Source organism: Cryptotermes secundus, unplaced genomic scaffold (genome assembly GCF_002891405.2).
Source record: "Cryptotermes secundus unplaced genomic scaffold, Csec_1.0 scaffold1601, whole genome shotgun sequence".
NCBI classification, from domain to species: domain Eukaryota; kingdom Metazoa; phylum Arthropoda; class Insecta; order Blattodea; family Kalotermitidae; genus Cryptotermes; species Cryptotermes secundus.
Genome location: NW_019727802.1, coordinates 17747 through 35117, shown reverse-complemented (window position 1 = coordinate 35117; position 17371 = coordinate 17747). Strand labels below are relative to the sequence as shown.

The window sequence follows — 17371 nt, the reverse complement described above, 5'->3', positions numbered from 1 at the left end:
TCAGAAGCACGGCGTTTAGAGGAATGTGTTATATATATATATATGCAGCTAGCAGTACCCATTGTAGGCCGAATGTTATACACTTGGTCATCGATTTGCAACCGACACCCGTTCTGACTGACAGATCGTAAGTCGGCCATGTATTTATTAACAGTATTTTTTAACCTTTCTAATCTTTTTATCATTTTTATAATTTATTTTTAGAAACTTTTAAATTTCAATCTTTTTTATTTTTTGTGGTCGTAAGTCGACGACCAAAAAAGAGAGTGAGTGGGTGAGTGGGTGTGGGTGTGAGTGTGAGTGTGTGTGTGTGTGAGAGAGCGAGAGAGAAAGACCATCATGGACTTCTCATGTGTCATAAATCATTTACTGCCAACAGTATCTTGGGAGCATGTCTCCAGATATCACAACTGATTATAGCTTCCATATAGTTTTCTTTTGACCCAAAAAATATTTCCCAAAACTTACCCCTCCCAAATGAGCTTTTGCAAGAGAAAAATGACCTCTATAATCTCCTCCTGTCCATCCTTTATGAAGAGCCCAATAATTTTAGCCCTTCTTTTTAAATTAAAACACATTTTTAATTTCCAAACATACCAATCACAGTTCATTTCTCATTCAAATAACTTTCACCATTCTTACTGTAATTTCAAAGTTCAGTATCTACCTTACAAACGCTTGTGCAGCAAGACTCACGCCACGATTCACTTCCCCTCACCATCTGCTGATTACTGCTGATTATTCATCCCACGATGAATCACTAATTCTGTCTACACATTCATATTATGTCTCTTAGCTTTAGCTAAGCAACTTGTATGATACTGGAGGATAAATATAGAAGGATAAGAGACCAATACAGAACATACTGACCATTGCTCTAAGAATAGGCATCCACAAACAAAAAAATCACATTCAAGAGAAGACTCTTGTATTGCTTATAAACACTGCACAAACAAATTAATCCAGCACTCAACTCAATACAATACATTATTGCCATCAATACATGATCTTTACATTACAGACTGTACAACACAACATTCAAACAGGATGCTTCTACACAAGCTTTCCAGACCTCAGCTCAGGAACCTAACACACAACATGGCAACATTCCTGAAAACTAACCAGGCCTTCAACAGGATGGCATCCTGAAAAGTAACATTTCTTTTCTTTTACCAAACACATTAATTCAATTACATCTTCACACTACTGTCTCTAGACATCCCTCAATTACAGCTGAAAAATGTTGCAGTATACAGAGATGTGAGTGCAATACAATCTGTCCAGTGATCTACATCCTCACTGTGCAAATCTTTCCAATCATCAACATTCACTGGCGATCATCATCACCATCACCATCACCATCAGCACCACCACCACCATCATCTTCGCCACCATCCCCTCCACCATCATTTCCACCACCTCCACCCACCACTATCACATGATGAAGTCAAGATGGTGGTAGAGATGTCCTTCCATCCACAATATGCAGACATCTGATTAAATGCACATTTCCAAATACCCCAGCACTCACAAAACTCTGTTGACTGCTGGTGATCATGTTCACAATTGTGTACAGTTGCACCAAACATTAAAAAATTATCCATTTTTGTTTCAATAAAATACTCTTTTTTTTTCCTTTTCAGCCTGCCCTCTTGCATAAAATTTACGTAACTTGCTACTCTTAAAATAAATTGAAGAGATAAACAGACATGAATACTTACACACTACTGCACTCAGGAGAGTATTACAAACTGTGAAACAAATAAGAATTATATGTATTCCAAAAAAAACACAAATCCAAGAGATCGTAACACATACAGTACTGCTCCTATTTTATCACCCACCTATAGCATTAGCACATATTTATGCAACACGGTGAACACAACTTCCTATCTTACTATAGGACTGATATCCATCACATTTTTCTGAACTGAAATGCCACCAATATTAAGAAGCCTTGCTCTGTATACGCAAAATTCATATACTCGGCATACTGACACAATTCGTCCAATCATCTCCCAATGAATGACACGTTTTCAAATAGAATAAAGACGTAACAATACACCATCATAAAAAATATACATATCTTGATGGAAAATACTGATAGCTCATGTCCTCAGAAACTGCATTCAGACCATTACAATAAATATTACATGATACTATCAACATTAACAAAAATTGGTAACATACACAATCCATATGCTCTGCCACTGAGGCAGCAAGTGGAACAGAAATTCATGCAATTATAACAGTAGTCAACTATTGAACTCTCCCTGCCTTAACACAAATCAATTCTGTACATAAATATGCGGGACATTCTTTTCGTAACTTCATAACTGACAAATTGACAGCGATTTTGAGAATGTCTCATTATGTCATTTGGCGACGAACATATTTCTGTCTACAGGCATGTTGAAACATTTTCCAACCAGCAGTAACAAAACTACAATCCACATATAAGTACATATCACTTTACAAGACCTATAAAACAATGATAGCCAGCTGCACATACATCAAAACAAGCAATACAATCTCAAGTACAAGTTTTGGCATTACACTCAACATATTGTAACATCGAAGCATACAACCCCTCCTTCACCACAGTACTAATCACCATAAGCTGCCCTTATCAGTATCCACACAACAATATAATTGGTGCCAAGACATATTTTTTAACATGTCAGGTCTATATCCAATCTGTTCTCCTAAAATGTGACCACTTCTAGTACATTACACTGACCTTGACTCTAGCAAAAGAAATGATCACTATGTTACTCCTATGGATGGTAAGGTATAGTGCAGAGTGAACTTCATATAAACCAATAAGCTAAATTCATAAAGCTTATGGCAGTAAGTATACACACCTTGATCCTTTCTGTTCTATGGACGTACATGTATGTTCCTTGACATGTTAGCTCAGGTTAGTTTTGTTAGTTTCCGTTAGAAGTTAGAGTATGTGTACATTCTGTTATAAGTTAGCTAGGTTAAGTTACAGGTGTACATGTACATCCTTTAAGCCGTATTTTGTCTCAAGCTGTCCGAAAACTTGGCCCACACAGGGTTAATGGTATATACTTTTGCCCTCAATACTGACATATTGCACTAGGCTGAAAACGGTTTCTTCCTTTGCCCTCTAAATGCCCCCCCCCCCTCGACTCCTGTACCAATTTTTCTTTTGGACAAAATAAATCTAAATTTCTTACATATAATTCAAACACAGGTCATTCATTTAGACCAATTCACACTTCAAGCATCATATTAATGATACCTAAATGGATATTAATCTATATTTATCAGACATACATTTCTAAGGCTAGTTGTAAGACCGGTAACTTGTGGCGGAGAACGATGTGGTAGTTTACCCATTGCACTGTCTGTAGCGCTGGCAGATGAACCTCTTACACAACTGCTGCACTTCTTCCAGTGCTGGAAATCCTCATCCAGACTTCCCATGACATATGACTGTCAACAGGGAGGCATGTTTCTGTGATTGGTGATGGTTACAATGGCATACAGATGCAGGTCTACATACAGTGAATCTCCTTTTCAAGGTCTCTTTGCCAAGAAGTGAATTCTTGCATGCATGTAATTTAACAATGAGGTTACTGACATGTCACCAAACCCGAATGTTACCTGAGGTTAATCTCGCATCAAAGAGCACTGATGAGGTTTTCACTGTATTTCAGTTCCCTGCACATTGTTCCCTCTCAGGTCTTGGATCATCTCTTTATAAGCCTGCTGAAAACAGTCATCTTCCCCCTTAAGTTTCTATTAACTCTGCAAGATCTTGCTGTGCATATGTCCAATGAACATGGAAGACCACCAATCACTTCAGCTCCTCATGGATGTGGAGAGAGAGAGCTCGTTTTCAAACAAGACGTCACTGCACCATCTCGCCACAGTCTACAACAAACAGTAAAATTACTTGGTAAAAGCTAATATATGTTAATATTATACAGTTTCACTATTATATTTAAGATATTATCAATCTCCACACAGCATAATACTCATTTGCACAGTTACTCACATAGGTCAGGAGCTGGGTTTCAAACCCTGACATTTTTAAATGTTTCAATGAATATGCTGTTATAAATTTACCACCCGATAATCCATCAGCATCATTACATTCCTTCCAGACCCAAAGGAATGACACACACCAGCCCTGTGAACACACAAAGAAACAATTCAATAAAGGCCACCAATTTTATCTTCATTTGGACCCACAATACTGACACATACATTAGAATTCTGAATGCACATGGCAAAACATTACCATCCCATTAAAATCTTTCATCGCCCAGCAAAATATGTTTCATACAACACTACAGAAAAGACATGACTAATACTAACCAAATTATTAACCACAAATTATGGATAATGAACGGCCTGAACTTTAACTTGCACCTGTTCCATTTGCTAGCGCCACCGTGTGATCATGCAACGCAAAGTCCATAAAGTGAACTGCCCCTTCCAAAAGTTGCACACATCTCACTGCTTCACTCCGTCTTCGGTTTATGACCCTTCCCGCAAATCTGTCACTCTAAATGCAATTGCTTCAGTTTCTACACATGCAAAAACAAGCCTCCTTATTGCACACTCTTCAGGGTGAAATCTTTCACCATGTTAGATTCACAATTTCTACACTAAGAACACATACATTTTATCACTTTGTATGTCACTAGTAGCACAAACTCTCACATCTATTCCCAGACAATTTGCAAGCTCACAGTGAAGTCTTTTGGGTTGTGACACTGTCTACTCATGTAGGTAGGTATGTAGCTTTTGGAGGAACATGGTTATCTCCACAGGTGTGGTACAATTCTGAGCATTTGTCTGCATGCATGAATTGCTTTCTGCTGCAAGACTTGCACAAAGCCATCATCTCTTTCCATAGTTTCTACCCTTTACACATCACACTGGCCACTGCCCTATTTCCTTCATTTCACTGAACTGAAGCTCACCATTTAACCTTTCTTCACGTGGGCCACTGGACAATCTGCCTTGCTCATGTTGCCTGTTAAGAATAAGAGGTCACACCAATCATAATGACTACTTACAATTACTTCTTCTATGTAAACTACATACATCATTGTACTCCAATGTGCATTACCTGATTCAACATCTCTGAATTTATACTTCCAACAGTGTGTTAACATGACTGGAAGGAATGAAGGCTCATCAACAATCAACAATTGCCTGTAAGAATAAGAGGTTACATCAATCATAATGACAACTTACAATGACTTGTTCTACATACAATATTGTACCTTACCTCATGAGATATCTCCAAATTCATGCTCCCAACATTGTGTTAACCTGTCTGGAAGAAATGAGAGCTCATCAACACTGATGTTCCCTGTAAGAATAAAAGGTCACAGCAATCATAATGACAGCTTACAATGACTTGTTCTACATACAACACTGTACACTACCTGATGTGAAATCTCCGAATTCATGCTTCCAACAATGTGTTAACCTGACTGGGAGATATGAAAGCTCATCAACACTGATGTTCCCTGTGAGAATAACAGGTCACACCAATCATGACAACTTACAATTACTTGTTCTACATGCAACAGTGTACACTATCTGGTGCAAAATCTCCAAATTCATGCCTCCAACATTGTGTTAATCTGACTGGGAGAAATGAAGTGTCATCAACAGTGATCCTGCCTGTAAGAATAAGAGGTCACATCAATTATAATGTCAGCTCACAAAGTGTTGTTCTACACACAATGTTGTACATTACCTGACATGAAATCACTGGATTTTTTTTTCCGAGGATTGTATTACCCTGAGTAGGAGAATTGTAGGTTCACAAACACTGATGTTGCCTCTAAAAGAAAAAGATCATACCAACATTAATAACTCCTTATAAAGGACATCTGAAATTTCTAATTTCTTGGTTTCAACATATGAATATACTGACTAGCTGCAATTCAGTTATGAACTAATCTTTTCATGCAAATAAGTTGTACATACATTCCTGAAAGCTTATAGTGATTTTTTTAACTGACCACACTGTACACTACCTGAATCAAAAATTTCTGAATGTTTTTTTTTTAATATATATTTTATCCTGTGTAGCAGCAATGAAGACTTATTAACACAGTTGCTCCCTGTAAAATAAGAAGTGGTATCAGCTTTATGACAGCTCATAAGGAAGGATGCCTTATTTGACCTCACTGTACACTACCTGATGTTAAAACTCCGATTTCAGGTTTCCAAAATACTATTAAACTGAGTGGCATCAGTTAAGTCTCACAAACACCATTGTCACCTGCAAATAATGAGTGATAAGAACATTAATGACAATTCATAAAGATGACTTATTCAGCTCACCACAATCCACAGTACGTGATGTGAAATCTGTGACTTAGTTTCCATCATTGCATTAACCTGAAAAGCAGCAATTAAGACTCAATGTTCCCTGTAAAATAAGACATGTTATCATCATTAATAACAGCTCATAAAGATGAATTCCTTCAGCTGACAATCATGTACAGTACCTGATGTGGCATGTCTGAAATCATGTTTCCAATTGGGTTTTAACCAGATTTGTTGCAACGTTTGCTCATTAACACTGTTCTTGCCTGAAAGAATAAGAGGTCATACCAACATTAATCCTAGCTTAAAAAGGACTTGTTCAACTTACCACATTGTACACTACCTGAAGTGACATCTGTGAAATCACGTTTCAATCGTAGGACTAATCTGACCAGAAGCAATCAAAGCTCATCAACACAGTTTTCCATCCATTGGTACCGACATTAATGAGAGCCCACAGAAAAGGATGTCTTCAGTGCATCCCAATTTACACTACATAATCTGAGGTCTCTGAATTTCTGCTTTATCATAGTCTTCGCCTGACTGGGAGCAATGACAGCTCATCAACATGGATCTTTGTTGTGGCATAAGAGGTAGTAAGAATGTAAAGCTGTCCCCTGTGCTTAAATAAACACTATGCTATGAAGGAGTGGATATATGGATCCACAATGCAGTCGGTATAGTGACTGGCTATAGGCTGGATGACCGAGTGGTTGGGAGTTTGAGTCCTGATAAGGTCAAGAATTTTCTCCTCTCCATGTCATCCAGACCGGCTCTGGGGCCCACCCAACCTCCTATTCAATGGACACCGGGTGGTCTTTCCCCCGTGGTAAAGTGGCGCAGGCATGAAACTGAGCACTCATCTTCAGCTGGTGATGAGGCCAAGGAAATATGGATCTAGAATAAGAGGCAGTACTATCATTAATGACAGCTCACAAAGAATGCTTAGTTCCAAGTGACCAATTTGTACACTACCTGATAAGAAACTTCAGAATACATGTTTCCAACATATCGTCATGATTTAGGGGTGTGAGTATAGATGGGGTATGGATTGGATGAATTGGATTATTTGACCACTTCTATACACCACTCGGAACTACAATTTGCATTTCACTGACACACACAAAGACTACTGTCCTCAGTCTATTACAATAGCCACTAGCCGTTTCCTGGCAACAGATTTAACACAAAGGAGATTTTCCGTTTCTGTGGCCCGCTGTTTAACACTCCACACCTGAACTCATAGCACCATCATCTCACTCTCACTTGCAGAGCCCAACTCTCCACTAGTTGCTCACTTGGAACTTCAGAACTCAACTAACTCTTCTTAACTAACTACTTGGCACGGACCGAATGCCAAACGCCTTTTTCAACAATACCCCTACTGTGCGCGTGTTTACAGATTCGGTGCTTGGAAATGGATTTCATAACACCGTTTTCCTATTGTTGCGTGCAGGTTATGTTGCGGGCGTTACCTAACATTACCTTTGATTTCTATCAATTTCGGTAGTGCACGTGTTTTCACAAAAATATTAAAAACGAAATTTCGCAATTACATTTGGTAAAGGTTTTTAATATAACGGAAACAGGGCCAGATTTTCTTTTTTATTTCCGATCTTTCAGTGCAAAATTGTCAGCATCAAAGAATACTAAGATTCATGCCTACTTATTTAACTTTGCTTTGGAATTGGCCATTACGAAGTTCAAGGAAATATAAGAGAAGATTCAATTCGAATGGGGCACAAGTGTGTCTGGTCTACGCTGATGATGTTAATCTACTAGACGAACAGATATCTTTATAGAAGACCAAGAACCGTATTAGACGCTAGCAAGAATGTTTTTATGTAAGAAAATAAAAAAGAAACTAAGTATATGCTTATACTATATTATACTATACTGTATGTATGTTGAGAGAAAAATCATATCTGATAATTAATCCTGTGATATTTTTGAGTTTGCTATTTAACGACGCTGTCAGTATGGACAGTATACAGCGTTGATAACAGGATGATTAATGAACATGGAACAGTTGGTGATATGAGAATTAGCATTGGAATCCGAAGTTCTCTTGAGAAAACACGCTCCGCTCTCACTTCTCCACCATGAATCCACACGATCTGACCTGCGATCGGGAAGATGAGGCGAAGTTCAAATATTTGTGGAAGACACTAACAAAACCAAACTGTATTAATGACAACGTCAAGGTAAGGTAAAAATGTAACAGCTGTCCCTGTGCTCAGCAACTTCAAGCACTACGCCATGAAGGTGTATGGGGGAGTGGATGTATAGATCCACATTTTCTTGATCTCAGCACTAGCTAGAGGTTGAGTGGTCAGCTTCAAGCCCTGGCCGCTTCACCCCCGGTAAAGACAACGTTAAGGTAAGGTAAAAAAGTAAAGTTGTCCCTGTGCTCAGCAACTTCAAGCACTACGCCATGAAGGCGTACGTGGAACTGGATGTATAGATCCACATTTTCTTGACCTCGGCACTAGCTGGAGGTAAGTGGTCAGCTTCATGCCCCGGCCGCTTTAACCCCGAAGAAAACGCTCCCGGTACCTATTGGATAGGAGGTTGGGTGGACACCAGGTCCGGTCTGGGCGATTTAAAGAGAAGAGAAAATTCCTGACCCTACCGGGTCTCGAACTCCGACCCCTCGGTCGTCCAGCCCGTAGTCACTCCCTATACCGACTATGCTACCCCGCGGGAAATATCTGTTACCATTTACTTCTGAACGTTTCATTTCCTTCATTGCTACTTAAGGTGTAAAACATAAAGAACTGCAATTCTGTGTGTAGCCCAATAAGAATGTGAAGCCTGGGCTTTCACATTATGGGAAGAGCATAAATGAGGGCATTTGAGAACAGCGGCTAAGGCGAATATGTGGACCAACTCCGACCCCTCGGTCGTCCAGCCCGCAGCCAGTCGCTATCCCGGCTCTGTAGTAGCTAGTAGTGCATCCAAAATTTCGATAGGAAAAACAAAGGAAAGAACCACTAGGAAGACTTGAGTTTATATGCAATGATAATATTAAAATGTATATTGAGTAAATGAGATGAAAAGTTACGGATATGATACACCTGGCTCCAGATTTGGACCACTGGAAGGGGTAATGAACCGTGTGGTTCTTAAATATGCTACAGTTTGTGTACCTGAGCTCAACTATTGGCCTATCAGGGAAGATTCAGCTCCACGGCTTCAATTCATGGGCCAGTTTCTGTCAATTCGAAACTGAGTGCTGGATATCTTTAGACATTCACCCCAGACATTTCTTCTACAGGTCTATTACACAATGCCGCTGTTAATGATAAAACGTTTCCATATAACACTTCAAACAAGGGACATTTCTAAAGTCCTTGGTTCGAAATATGCGGTGCCATACATGAAAGCAAGTCTCATAAATCCACGATTCCCAGAGTTACACTTGCACACTGCAACAATCTGGAAGAAAACCTGTATTAGCAGATGAGCCGTAACTGAACAAAACGAAAGCTTACATCTGCGTTGGGCCCGTGTGGGCAGACATATGCCATAATTATGTAGAACACATCCTCTAAACCAGGCATGTCCAACGCGTCGACTGCGATCGACCGGTCGATCGCGGGACGATTTTTGATCGATCTCATGGGTGTATAAGAAAATTATACGTGAAAAGCGTGTAAATTTACTTGTAATATAATATGATTACATTCAGATTTTGAAGGGAAAATACGTGTTAAAGTAGTCTGTACTTTCAATGTATGTTGCTTTTACAACAAACATCATGTGTCGTGTTATTTTTACCAGTATTTTTAGTTAAAGCAAGGTACGGCGATAGGAGGGGGTGGTAGATCACTCGCAAGTTTGACGATAAAAAGTCGATCACAACCTGTTTGAAGTTGGACGTGCCTACTCTAAACTATCTTTAAGTAATTTTCTTATAAATATTTGTTCAATGCTTCCATTATCCTTATTTTATGTATTATATAGGATAATCCAGTGGGAGAAAAGAGGAATGCATGTAAGATATTGGTGGGAAAGCCAGAAGGAAATAGACCACAGGGAAGACCAAGGCGTAGGTGGGTGGACAATATTAAAATGGATGTTAGAGAGATGGGATGGGATGGATTGGATTGATCTGGCTCAGGATGGGGACCAGTGGAGGGCTCTTGTGAACACGGCTTTGAACCTTCGGGTTTCATAAAATGCTGAGAAATTCTTGAGTAGCTGCACATTTGGCTTCTCAAGAAGGGCTCAGCTCCATAAGCAAGTAATAGGATAATCCAAATTACTGGTGTAGTCTAACACAATGCAATTGGTTTTTAATTCAATGTCCGAGCGAATAAAATCTCGTTTGCACAATTTCTAATAGTTCCTTTTTTTATACAGAAATATTAAACTTCCTCCATGTGAATAATATTCATCAAATGAGAGGTTTACTAGTGTGGCCATGAGGTTGTTCGGAAGGAAGTCATAAAAGCAAAACGAATCTGTAGGATTCTAACAGGTCCTGCCATGTTGAGTCGCATGAATACGAAGACGTGGCATATAGACAGATGTCTCTGTGCGAAGTGAAACTGGGCAACTGCTTTATACTGTATTTCCAAATTCCCTTCTTATGAAAAGAATTAACGTCGTAAATGATCATTATATCTTACAGTTATTTAAACATTGAGCCCGGAGGGTTTGGGGGAGTGAGAAACCAGAGCTTGGAAAAAGAAAAGGAAATATATCGAACATTATTAGCGAAAAGAGTGATCCCGTAATGATATTCTTAAATGGCTTCAACTCTGTAAGCAAATTCTCTGACTGCACATGTTCACATATCTGAACATCAGTCCGCTTATTCTAGAAACCAAAATGGCTACAAGATAAAAAGAATTTACAATATCTTCCCAATTTGGTTTTCGATATAAGTAGTAGGTATATATGAGATACCACAAATTAAGTTTCATTGCGTAATGAAACTAAAAGAACCATCGTAACGCCATTTCGTAGGAAATGGCAGACACGTTAATGTAGAAGACAAGAGGCCTCCAACCCTAATACATCTCCATTTGTCACAAACGGGACAACTTACCTTGACCAACCCGTTGCCGCAGACAGAGTGACGTCCAACCCTAAGAACTAAACATGTCGCAACACGTGATCCACAGAGTCTACAGAGCAGAGTTGGCCAGAGAGGGGCGGGGTTCGAAACCGCAGGAACAAGAAATGAGCAGAAAAATTTGACGTCATATTCAACCTTCCTTCCTGTCATCTATGAAGGACAATTACGTTAGGTTCGCCAAATAGTACCGAACTATGTACGGCAGATGTCGAAAGCGCAGTTGGTAACTTTGTAACCTCCTATTACGGCCACATCAATCTTGAAGATCTTGAAAGTGTTAATATTATGGGCATCGTGTGGCCTCGTAGCTGTGCATGTGCATTTCGGAGGGGCACATTCCCACCATATACAGGATAAAAACGGAGGAATGTGTTTATACAAAACAATACACGTCTACCAGACTCTACTGTGCCATTCCCTAGGCCACAATCTGGTTCTTCATTACCACGAAAACCTAAAAACTGTAGTAACATTTGACTGATGATAATTTATGGTTGATGAAACTAGATTATAGGTATACATTCTTTGTAAATATAATGTTGTATTCTATGTCATACTGCTTATTCTCTACTTCAGCCTTGCAGTCCATAACAAGAAATTCTAGATATCTGTAGTGCTGCCAGTATGGGCACCCTGCGTGGTCCATCGACTATCCCGACAAAGGTTATTGGTGGTTTTCCTCAACCCCTCAAAGCTAATGCCAAGATAGTACGTCTCTCAGGCCACAATTGCTTCCTTCCAGATCCTTTCCAATTCATCAATCATCCTACCAATCTCTACTATGCAATCCAGATGCTGACAGAACCGTAAAATTAACCACAAAAAAAATGTTGGAGAATTCCCCCCCCAAAAAAGGCCCTTTGCGTGTCTTTTTGGACAGGCATGCCGAAGGGAATCGTGATGAAATATTTCAAGAGATCCCAGTACAAAATCAATGTATTGTACACGTAACCTTGAAGATATTAAAATTTCACTTCGTTATGTCATGTGGTATTCTAACCACACTGGGCAAGATAAACGGATTACTGTTTATCAGACTTTACGAAATTACAACATGATCCATAAATCATTAGCGACACAACATACTTTTTCCGTAAATCTGCTACCACCACAGAAATACGCCATCTCGCTTTATAACAAATGCGCGGTGAGCTAAAGGCAGGACTGGACTGAAACGTCGCGAATTCCCAGTATTACTTCATTGAACCGAAGTAATTTTATGTGCTCTTCAGGTAAACTGTCCTGAATAACCTCTCCAGCTGGTACACCAGGTATACCATCCTTAAATAAGTTGCTAATCAACCAATCTACAAAATATGGGCAAAGAGCTTGATAAAATGTTCACGAGTTAAAGCATAACGTAAGTGAATATCAGGGAATAGTTCTTCTCTTGTGTCGTCATGAAAGACGCCATGTCCTTCTACTGTGTCTCTGGCATAGCATTTCCTTGCCTTTATCATTTCATATCTCAGCATAGCTGAATACCAGTTGCTACACATGACCTGTCGTTTTATTTATAACTTGTTTTTCAGAAACTACGGTGATTCACAGGCACGCGTGGATGGCGTGATGTAGTCACGTGATATCTGCAATAACAACTCTCGTAACAGCCCACAGTCATATGCCACGCGTTGGAAGCCACTTAATAGCCTTTTAAACTCGAAGGTGTTAGCGAATTAAATCAGTTATATCCGACAGTCGTTCTTGGCTTCGGTCCCCGTCTTGTCGCATGTTTATATTTCTGTTCTGTTCTGTTCAGACTTTACGTGTTTTGAAATGGTGACTTCTCTTCGTCGAGGGGTGGGGTTTAACTACTACTGGTCACTCTGCTCCCCGATACCAGTTTGGTTTGTCGGCCGATCCCTAAACATGGCCCTAAAGAAACCAGCAAGCAGTGGGTGCTCCTGGTAACGCTTGTAAGTGGGAACATTGTAACCTGCTTCTTGTACCAATACTGAAACACTTTCTTAACAACCTTCACACATTTTATGATGGTGTTTTGGTACAAGTGGTTCATCAAATTCTGTGGTCTCATGGGGCCAAGATACGAGGTCCGGCCTATAGTATCCTCTGGAATATATCGAAGGTTGCTCACGTTTCGAAGGAACGTGCTGCAACCATCTACATGGCCATGAAAACATGCAAATAGAACGAGCGCCATCAGAATGCCAAATCTAACATTATGTACAGTATCTGACTTGGTCTCTCATGCTAAGGAAGAAGGCCTGTTTGAGGATGTCTGAGAAGAGGGTGCTAAGGTAAATATCTGGGCAAAATAAGGGCATGTTAGGCAAGGGTGAAATTCCAAGAAGTAACAGTGGCCACAGCCGAAAGACACGCAGCTTCTGCTTTGACAGAATAGGCTGTCTGCTATGTTTTTTTCTCTTTTTTTTCTGTGGCGCTACAGCTCCAATTTGGGCCTAGGCCTACCTCCATGAAACTCTCCGTTTCACTTCGGCTTACTAGATCTTACATATGCGGTAGGACTCCTTGGGCGAGTGATCAGCTCGTCGCAAGGCCTCTACCTGTAGACAAACACAGAAAAACGCACACAAACATCCATGCCCTGGGTGGGATTCGAACCCACGATCCCGGCTTCCGAGCGAGCGAAGACAGTGCACGCCTTAGACCGTTCGGCTACCGTGACCGGCGTCTGCTATGTTACCATTCAGAATTAATTGTGAAATATGAATCTCATATAGAGTTGCTAGGACTCCTTAGAGTGGGGATCAGCCCTGTAGCAACGCTGCTAACTACACAGAACAAGACAAACACGGAATAAACACAGACACACATCCCTGCCTCGAGTGGCATTGCAACCCACGATCCCAGTGTTTGAGCGGGCGAAGACAGCTCATGCGTGAGACCGCGCAGCCACTGTGATCGGCCTCACCCACTATTTGTTGTTCATTTAATGACGCTGCCAGTATCTCAAACTATACAACGTAGAATGTTAGGATGAGTGACTGATGGAAGGAATGTGGAAGGAAGCAGTTGTGGCCAGAATTCGTTCGGAGAGACTGCGCCTCGAACTGGTAAACACGCCATGACGACATATGGAGGACTGAAGGTACAGCTCCACGGATTCTTGACAACTGCACTAGATGGAGGTCAGTGGTCAGCAACACACCCCGGGGATAGATCGCCCGGTGCTCACTGAATACGGTTGTTGGGCCCCTGAGCCGGTCTGACGCCGTGGAGAAGTTTCTTTTTCTTCGAACCTCGATTCCTTGCTCATCCATCCAGTAGTCCGTCGCAATACCGACTCAAAATAGACAGGTCGAAAATTAAACAAGCTACGAGTCCAGGCATTGAAAGGCGCTGGGACGTCTCTCCCGCTCCACAACCGGTTGGAGAAAACTGCATCACGAAGAAATTCAGAATTTGTATCAAAATATTATTCAGATGATCAGATCTAGGATTACTAGACGAGGACACTAGGCATGCAAAGGAGACCAGAAATGTATACAAAATTTGTATCGGAAAATCTGAAATGAAGCGACACCTTGGAAGACCTAGGCGTAAATGTCAGGATAATATTTAAACGAATCTCAGAATGACTGAGTGGGAGGGTTTGGTCTGAATTAATCTGGCAGAAGGTAGGGTAGAGTGACGGAAACGAAAGTGGGGTCCATAAAGGGGGGGGGCGATTCTTTAATAGCTTAGCAGCTATTAGCTTCTCAATAAGCGTTCTGGTGTTTTGTTAACATAGCCCAGTTGAATAACTTGAAACACTGATACAGCTTCGATACATAACCTACGAACCAAAAAAATAAATACCTAAAATATTGAAGTCCCTTTGCTTAATTAAGCATTATGCCATCAAGACATACGGTGGAGTGTAGGTATAGCTCCACGAGTCTTGACCTCGGAACTTCGTGGAGTGCTCAACTTCACGTCCCGGCCCCTTTACCCCCCGGAAGAGCCCCAGTGTGACTGGTTAGGAGGCTGGGTGCGCCCCTGAGACCCCTGAGGCGGTCTGGACGGTGTGGGGAAGAGAAGAATCTTGCCATGCTGGGATTCGAACGCGGGTCGTCCAGCCAGTAGCCGATCGCTACGCTGGCTTCTAAACAAACACCTGCACTCTTAAACTGCCCATGCGTATCAGCGAATTTGTCAATGAAATAAGACATAAATATTACAGAAATATGTAATCGACCTTCATGCATGAAGATCGTTTTTCATAACAAGCGTCGCGTAATTAAAGAACACTTAACTACTACTAACTGCAAAAGGTTACAAGAAGGTTGCAGTGTTGCCACCAACACAGACTTACAGCTTCATACGAGGAGTGGAATCAGGAGGCTTAAATGCACTTTGCCAATCCATCCGCTCGTAACCTTGGCAACAGGCAGAACAGAATACCGAGGCTGTTTAAGAAACTGACAGACGAAATGTGACTAATGTTGATCGAGCTTATATTACGCAGCAGTGAGCTAGGATGCCTAATGTGGCCAGCCTGTTGACGTTCCCCCAGGTGTACTGCATAATATGATGCAATGTCAGGCAGATGGTGTTCTCAGCATGCGGTCCACGTACCATCTCAGAAGACATTCCCTCTCTTCATTTATGAACTGCGTCAAGTTGTAGAGGGTGGAATAAAATGATGAACTGGAAGGAATTTGAAAGGAAGCAATAGTAGCCGGTGATAAGATATTTTTTAAATATATGGCTAGACAGAACGAGGAGGCCTGGGAGTGTCTCAGGACCTGGTTACCGGCCAACATTCAAACTAGAGAGTTCGCAAAACAGACTGTACGCCCAATACATAAACAGACATAAAATAAAGTACGTGATGTGGGGTACGAGGTTTTCACGGCCGTGTACCTTGTAGATTCCGGGGTTATGATACCGTCCAGTTTCATTAACGCCAACGGGATTTTTCCAAAGAGCGGGGAACCAATTTTTCACAGGGGGAACAGCCTGATAGTTTACTTGCAAAAATTACATAGACGCATATTAAAAATAATTTTAATGATAGTCCGAGAGTACTCAGGACAGAACAAATTTTATAGAGCAAATTTTGTTAATATTCCTCTTAAGTATATTTACTGCGTCTTACAATTCATGGGGTGCAGACGCCTGGTACCCCCCCTCCCGTTGATGGTGTTTGCTGCAGATCCCTCTGCAATGCTAGTAGTTGTCTGTCGTACTCAAAGGTTTCTTAAATGTTTAGATTATAAACGTTCCGTGTAGGACTATCGCCTGAACATACCGAAACGTAGATACTATAGGGTTCTGACGATGGTGTATAATACACAGAGAAACTGGGTTTTCGGACTTTGTCCATCGATCGGATTCTAAATAACAAAGAAAAAATACAACGTTTCGGAAACTGGATCTGTTTCCGTCCTCAGGTGAGGGAAGACACCTACTTTGTTGGGTCCCTTAGAAACAGCTAACCTGAAATGCCTTCAAACGTCAAAGCTTGGCAACAGTTCGAAATGTGTACAGGCCCTGTACTTGGTGCTGCGCGTGAGAAAATTTGACAAGAAGCAAGGCAGTGGTTGCGACTACACTGTGGTTGGCGAGGGAGGGTAACGATCCATACACACGTTACAATCTCAGCTTTTGGGCTCGGCCAAATGCACTGCGCATTCTATTGAGAACGAACAGATCTAAACACGAGAATCAACGAATCTGTAAAGTACATGGGAAAGCTGTCAGTGGGCTTAGGCACCATGCCATGGAGACATGCGGAGGTATAGTTCCACGCATTCTTGATCTTGAAAGTGGATGGAAATGAGCGGAGTGCGTACAATGTTGGCCACTTCACTTACCCCCGCGGAAAGAGCCCTCAGTTTTACTGGTTAGGACGCTGCGTGGGCCCCAGAAGGGGGTCTGGCCACTGTAGGAAAGACAACAATTTCTAATGCTAACATGGGTAACCTCACATTTGGATCACTACTATAAGAATTCTTTCTTTAGCTTTCGAAACGTCGATACAGCGGTGTTAAA

The 17371-nt window shown here is 41.0% G+C and overlaps 1 long non-coding RNA gene across 11 annotated transcripts; it reads right to left on the bottom strand.

Annotated features, from left to right (window-relative positions):
• Window positions 1-906: 906 nt before the first annotated feature.
• LOC111865075 lies at window positions 907-11737 on the bottom strand. 11 transcript variants are annotated; one of them, XR_004513086.1, is made up of 10 exons: window positions 11384-11737; window positions 9477-9777; window positions 6197-6280; window positions 6033-6119; window positions 5750-5836; window positions 5273-5356; window positions 5111-5196; window positions 4351-5014; window positions 4028-4162; window positions 907-3903 (listed from the first exon to the last, which is right to left on the bottom strand). It is a non-coding gene; the product is annotated as an uncharacterized LOC111865075 (long non-coding RNA). The 11 variants fall into 11 exon arrangements; XR_002842904.2 differs by having other exon boundaries at window positions 9477-9765; XR_002842901.2 differs by lacking the exon at window positions 9477-9777 and having other exon boundaries at window positions 11384-11723.
• Between the last annotated feature and the right edge of the window lie 5634 nt (window positions 11738-17371).